This window comes from Triticum aestivum, chromosome 5B, assembly GCF_018294505.1.
Source record: "Triticum aestivum cultivar Chinese Spring chromosome 5B, IWGSC CS RefSeq v2.1, whole genome shotgun sequence".
NCBI classification, from domain to species: domain Eukaryota; kingdom Viridiplantae; phylum Streptophyta; class Magnoliopsida; order Poales; family Poaceae; genus Triticum; species Triticum aestivum.
In genome coordinates, this window is record NC_057807.1 from 613,591,514 (window position 1) to 613,598,853 (window position 7,340).

Here is a 7,340-nt window from a genome sequence, read left to right on the forward strand (position 1 = left end):
CTCGCTGGGCTTCCGCTTGAAGGTTGCCGAGTACATGTCGTGTAAACGGCGGTAAGTGGTGAGAGCATGTGTGAAGAAGTACACCCCTGCAGGGTTAATATGATCTATTCGAATAGCCGTGTCTGCGGTAAAGGACTTCTGGGTTGCCTGTACAGTTCATAGACAAGTGAAAGTGGATACTCTAAAATACGCAAGATAAGCGTGAGTGCTATGGATGGCGTTTTCATAGGGAGACGGGAGCGGATCCATAGTGGTGTATTGATATGGTGAATATGTGGACTCGTGTGTGCCACCTCAAAAGAGTTACTTGCAGTCGTAGTTCAGGATAGCCACCGAGTCAAAGGTGGCTTGCTGCAGATAAACCCCACCACCCCTTTGTTGATAATGGTGCATATGTAGTTAGCTCTGATGTAAGTCTTGCTGGGTACATTTGTACTCACGTTGCTTAATTTATGTTTTTACAGAGAGACTTCAGTCTCGCTAGTAGTTCCACGTGGACTTCGACGTTTAGCTTGTTACCTCAGCTACGATCTTGTGCCCTTGACAGGATCTGGTAGATAGACAGGCTTCTCAGCCTTTTTCATTTGTAGATCTCTGTACTCAGACATGTTAAGCTTCCGCATGTGCTTGTTGTTTGTATGCTCTGAATGCTGGGTCGAGTGACCCATGTTTGTAATATCTCGCTCCTCGGAGCCTATTGAATAACTACTTTGAGTCGTAGAGTTATGTTGTGATGCCATGTTGTATTTGCACATATCGAGCATATTATGTGTATGATTTGAAATGCTTGATATGTGTGGGATCTGACTATCTAGTTGTTTATCCTTGGTAGCCTCTCTTATCGGGAAATATCTCCTAGTGCTTCCACTGAGCCTTGGTAGCTTGCTACTGCTCCGGAACACTTAGGTTGGCTGGCACGTGTCCTTCTTCGTTCCTATGTCTGTCCCCTCGGGGAAATGTCACGCGGGGTCTACTGGAGTCCTGTTAGCCTGCTACAGCCCGATTTATCGGAGTCCTGCTAGCCCAGTTGCTACAGCCCGGATTCACTCGCTGATGACCGACACATTCCTTGTTGGGTCATGTATGCCTGTCCCTGTAAGTTAGTGCCACTTTGGGTTCACGACTAGCCATGTCAGCCCGGGTTCTTTGTCATATGGATGCTAGCGACACTATCATATACGTGAGCCGAAAGGCGCAAACGGTCCCAGGCCAGGTAAGGTGGCACCCGTGGGAATACCGTGTGTGAGGCCGCAAAGTGATATGATGTGTTACATGCTAGATCGGTGTGACTTAGGATCGGGGTCCCGACAGCTTTGGTATCAGAGCCTGACTGCCTGTAGGTTTACCAAGCCAAACTGGTCGAAGTTGAGTCTAGAAATTCCTTAGTTATATAAGGGAATTGATTGTGGGATGGAATGTAAGGCTCTTTTACTCCTTATACCTTATGCCCTTCTGATCCGAGTCATCTTATGTTTCTTACGGGGTTAAGGAAATAGGCTATCTCTTCTTTCTATCAGGATCACATGTTACTAATCTGTAGACTTATAAGATTGTTGGATTTAAGCCTCAGTCCAGTTTCTACTATCTCTGTGTATTCATAGTTGATCTCAGAACCTTGATATTATGATGATCGAGTGGTTATGCCACCATTTTGTAGGATGTCTCAAATCTTTTGAGCATTTACAGCCCTTATGTTGTCCGAGTCATCCCAGGTTTCTACAATATTCTGATGCATTTGCAAATTCCTTCTTTCCGTTCCCGGTGTCCTCTCTGGCCAGGTTAACCACACTAGACGATGAGTTGAGGTACTCTATTGCCTCGACATTTATGTTGGAGTTATTATTATGACCCTAGGTGTCTCAGGGGATCATCTAGTAGTCTAGCCATGTTTTGTGATCCCAGTGTGATGACTTTGGCCATCATTCCCAAAGCATCCCGTGATGCCACTTAGTTAGTAGGCATTCCACTTCTGGGTTTTTAACCCGAGATTCACCCTACTTACTTCATGTTGATAGTGTTTGCTAGTGCCTTTAGGATATTAGTAACCTTTGCGATAGTCCTCGAGGTCTGTGGTATTTCCTTCTTCCAAATACCATGAACTGCATATGGCAGAAGTTCTTTTGAACCAAAAGATCACAACCAGAGTGCTCTTGATGAGTTCTCGATTCTATGTTGTGACTCTGCCAGTTCTACCTTTCTGCATGGGTTATCCGAAAGAAACATGTTGAACTTGTTCGACATGCTAATCTATGCATCCACAACTCAGAAAATCACATGTTCTTTTGAGTTGTCCCTCTTTAGTTGTTTTCTAGCCCTTGTCTATCAATTGATAGTCAGGAGTGATTATGCATTCATGTTATCAATGCCTATTACTCTTGTGGTCCGTCGAGCCATTCTAACTCCGGAATGACTAGGAGAAACAAACTCCAGTACCTCATCCATTTCTAGGATTGGGTCAAAGCACTTGTATTCCGTAGATCAAAATGCTGATCCAGCTTTCGATTCTGTTCTACCCTAAAGTATTACCCACTTTATGCCAGGAATGTCATGAGAATTGCACCTTCTCTTATAAATTCTTGACGTAGTGATACTTCTTGCCATCATTATTCAATCCTCGGTTCCATGTTGTCGCAACCAAAATGCCGACAAGTGAATCGTGATGTGTGAAATCTATACTCCTAGCAACTCGTTGCTTGGACGTAAATGGACAGTATTCTCATTCTTAGCGTGTTGGATATTGAATCACCATTCTAAGATAGATTGTGCTACCTAGTCCTTATTTCTGGTGCACTCTTGATCAATGAGTTAGGATTATCCAATCCCTTGCTTATTTGACCATATCATCTTGCCCTGAAAGGCAAGATTGTTTTCGAGCCTAGTGACATATCGGTGTATCATGATTTTCCATATATCTTCTCGGAAGTATTACCAGGTTGTCACCTGACCGCTATGTTGAGCTTGTGATCAAGTTGGTTTCTTGTAAACCACCCCTTCTCCAAGAATCAGTGTTGGATACCTTGAGCTAGTTGGTTAAGCCAAACAACAACTTGGAGAGTTGGGAGATAAAAGCTTGCCTGACTTAGTTCATGTTAAGGGATATCTTTTTGTGCGTGTGTGTTGAAGAAAGATGATATCTTCACCGATTGGTCCCTGTGATCAGTTAATGGACCTATCATCTTATCCAATCTTTGATTTGAGTGTGGGCTATTCTCAAATCAAATCAGAACCAACGATGTTTGTAATGTTGTCTTACTCGTGGTTTTTCCTCGAGCATACTCCATTATATATTTTAGTCTGACCAATGCTATCACCGTGTTCACATAATTGTGGAATTCCATTTATATGGAAACCTGGATGAATTGTTGTTGAGCCCATCGACAACATCCTTATCTTCTCCATGATCATGTTGAACATCTATCTAGTGTTGGAAACTTTTGTAAACATTACCTTCGTGTTCCACTCATGAAGTATATGTACGGATGAAAGAAGTGACTTTCTCTAATTCACGTGCATTTGGTGTAAGTTGCCGCCATGGATCCGAGAAAGATTGTTTTTGCTTCCTTTGGAATCATCCCAAGTCAGTCATGCATGTGCGAAGTATACATTGGATTGTGAGATTAGCTACCTCCATTATATATGTGTCCCTAGCATGCCAAGCCACTGATTGACTTGTTCAAGGAAAAGGAGTTGTTGTGCTAATCCTAGGTCATGCACAAGACTTTGTTACCCTAGATGATGGTTCCCAACCTGAACTCAGTAGTGTTTTACTATAAGTCTACTACGTGGTCATGCTTGTCTGGGACAGCGTGTTCACATATGTGTAGCAGAACCAGCTCATGTTTTGGAGCTTGATATCGTAGTTCATTTCCCGAGAATCTCGCAATGTCGTCTCGCCGATTTGTGTTGCAAACTTTCATTTTTCTTTCTAGACTTGATGAGTCTGGATTATTCTGACACCAACCAGATCTGAATCTCGGGCAGATATGATGGTTGGAACATCTCCCAATAACTATAATATTGGTCTCTCGATAACCGGTAAAGTGGATGTCGTGGCCAACACACCCAGCCGGAAGACCTATTATTGTAGTATCTCTATTGAAGAAAGTTGGACACCTTCCCATAAGGATTTCATAGGATTTACTCCCTAGTTGTCCCTTATGGATTTTCGTGTCCCTGAAGTCCGATCTTTTACTTGATGTTATAGTTATCAAACCATATCTATAAATGGGTTGCGCTAGCACATCAAGGAGAACATTAGAAGCGGAGTTCTAAATGTCTCTCGGTCGATCATCCGGATTTTGATTCCTTGGCCTCGCTAAGGTGAAATCTGAGAAGGTGTTATCTCCTTTTGCATCTACATCGTAAATCACCATTCATCATGATAGTATGTTGTGTTGCTACGATCCTTGACACGGATATTGGTAAAACCTTGATGAATATGGAGATGCTCAAGTTCTTGAGAGCACGCTCGGTCACTTTGTTATATTCTCGGTATCAATAGGAATGTGCCTTCCGTTTGCCGAGTTGTTCTATAACCATAGCTTCCTTTCCGATCTAAGTATGCAATTTCTTCGAACTCCGTCAAACAATCAATTGTGAATTTCCTTAGCCTGATATGAAGAGTTTCAATGATTTATGTATCACAAGTGATTCTTTTTGCCACTTAAGGTATAATTCTACGAGTCACCTCCTCTAAGGTGCCTCGTTATAGAATCATGGCAACTCAACTTCTCGCTACGTTGACAACTATTCACCACCTTCTTAAGTGTGGAACTATCAACTATCTAGTGAACCTTCGTCATCTGTTTCACTCCATCCCTCTCGTTGTATGTTCTGTGTCCCAGCTCGAGAGATGTTTCAATGTCTCACTCTATGAGTTGATCCTGAGTTGTTTGATCTTCGAGAAGATCGATCCTTCTAGAGCCTCCTTCCTCTCTCCTTGTCATGTTGGCTGGAGTTCTCAGAGCAAGACTTCGAGACAATGATGGTGATCGAATCAACGTTCTTATGAAGTGCAACCTGGATCGTGAAGATTGTGTTAGTTTGCGTTCCCCTTCCATCTTACCCTACGCTTGAATCTCGGGATGAGATTCTTGCTTAGTGGGGGTGAGTTGTCACATCCCTAGCTTCTAGCAATGCACTAGTGCTAGTCTTTGGTGATGCATCATGTTTACTTTTACAGAAAGTTGAAATGGGGATTGTCCAAACCCTAGCATTAAAGGAATTCACTAGGTTTCACCTAAAATATTTTCAGTAAGTCCAAATGGCTTTCAAAAATGTTCATCATTTCTGGATAATGCTTGAAACCATAACCAGAGGTGTTGCACATTTTTCCATGACATATTTGGTCACTGAATTAAATCATATAGTATTTGCAATTGGGCATTTAAATGCTATATATTATTTAAAGTGCTCAATTAATTCTGAACTTAAGTGTGGTCTGTTTGGAATAATCCCAACAGAGCCCACAATTATTTGCAGGATTTTTGGAAACATTTTAGTATTTTTAATAAAGCCCAACATTTATAGGAAAATAGAAAAACAAACTAAATGAAAAAGGAGAGAGAGAGAGAAAGGCCAGGAGGCCACTTACCTGGCTGGGCCGGCCCACCTGGCCCGTGCCAGTCACCACCTACCTCTGCCAGTAGGCAGAGGAGGCACAGCGACGCCGCCGAGCTCGCCACGCACCTCCTTGCCTGCTTGCCCTCGCCCAAGCCAGCGCGATGCCTCGAAAAGTCTTCGCGGCGCCTCCCCGACCCGGTGGACACCTCACACGCCCCCTGCCTCTCTCCTTCGCCCTCTCTCGCCATGGCCGAAGCAGCCGCCGCTGTCTCGCCGCCATAGCCGTGGCCACCGTCCTTATTTCGCCGCGCTGTCGTGTCCGGCATCTCTGCTGTCGAGCACCACGTCTCCATGCCGAAGGAAACAAGCCGGAGGGCCCCGCTTCGTCGCCATCGTCGTCTCCTTCGCCATCGGTCATCGGAGATCCCTCTCGCCGCCCCGCTCAGCTCTGGCCTTCCCCGAGCCTGCTTCGACGCCCGCTGCAACCGCTGTGAGTTGCTGCTCCTTCACCCCCAATCCCTTTTCTCTCTAGCATGATGTAGCCATCGCGCATCTCTCACCCGACAGTGCCGCCGCCAAAGCTCGCCAGCGATGACGCTCCGGTGACCATTTGGTCTCGGGCATGCGTCCAACATCCTCGCCGCACCGCGTAGACGCCGTAGGTGTTAGCCCCGCATCGCCAAGGCCGCTGTGGCCTCGACCCCGAGCTCGCCCGAGCTCCGGCCGCTGCCGCGAGCTCTACTCCGGTGAATACAGCGCATCCCGTTTGGTCCTTCCTGCTTTGTTGGATGCGGAAGAGCACGGGCTCCCTCCTGGTAGTCTCCCCGCACCTAAACGCAGCCCCTAGCACCGCCCAGTAGCAGCTCCGCCACGCGGAATGGTCGCCGCCGGCCAAACTCCAGCGAGCCGACGTGGCTCCGTCATTAGACGCTAACCAACCCAGGTAAGCACCCTACAACCACTGACAGTGGGCCCTACCCCTGGTCAAACCCTAGTCGGCGCTGGGTTTGACCGGGATTAGTTCATGTGCCACTGACATGTGGCCCCCACATGTCAGGTTTGACCTGGACCGCCCCCGTTGACTACTGACGTCACCATGATGCAATGCTGATGCAATAAATCATTTACTAGATTTATTCTTATACAGGAAATTCCAGAAAATAGCTAAAACTTCTAAAATTCATAGAAAATTATCTGTAGCTCCATATAAGATAAATTATATATGAAAAATGATCAGAAAAATCCAATGTATCCATCTGTACTGTTTTCATGCATGTTAGAACAACTTATAGCCGTTGTCTAGGCCAAATCGTATAAATGACATTTAAACCTTCACATATGGAGTTTGAATTTGAACCTAGGGTTCAAACCAAATCCATTTAACTTGTTGCTAGTTGCATTAGCTCAAACCACATCATATTGCCATGTCATGATCATGCATCATATTGTGCATTGCATTGATTATGTTCTTCCTTGTTTTCCGATGTTTATCCCCTCTCGATAGACGTGGTTCGACGATGAGTTTGATGACACCGATGAAGAACTATATTATCTTCAGAAGTGCCAGGCAAGCAAAACCCCCTTGTTCATTCCGATACAATCGTACTCTCTCGCTCCTGCTCTCTTTTACTGCATTAGGACAACAATGATTCATCTGTTACTTGTTGCGGTAGCTGAACCCCTTTATCCTCTGCATGACCTGTCATTGCCACAGTAAATAGATGAAACCCACTAGCATGAGTAGGAGTTGTTTGAGCCCTGATGTGCCTACTCATTCA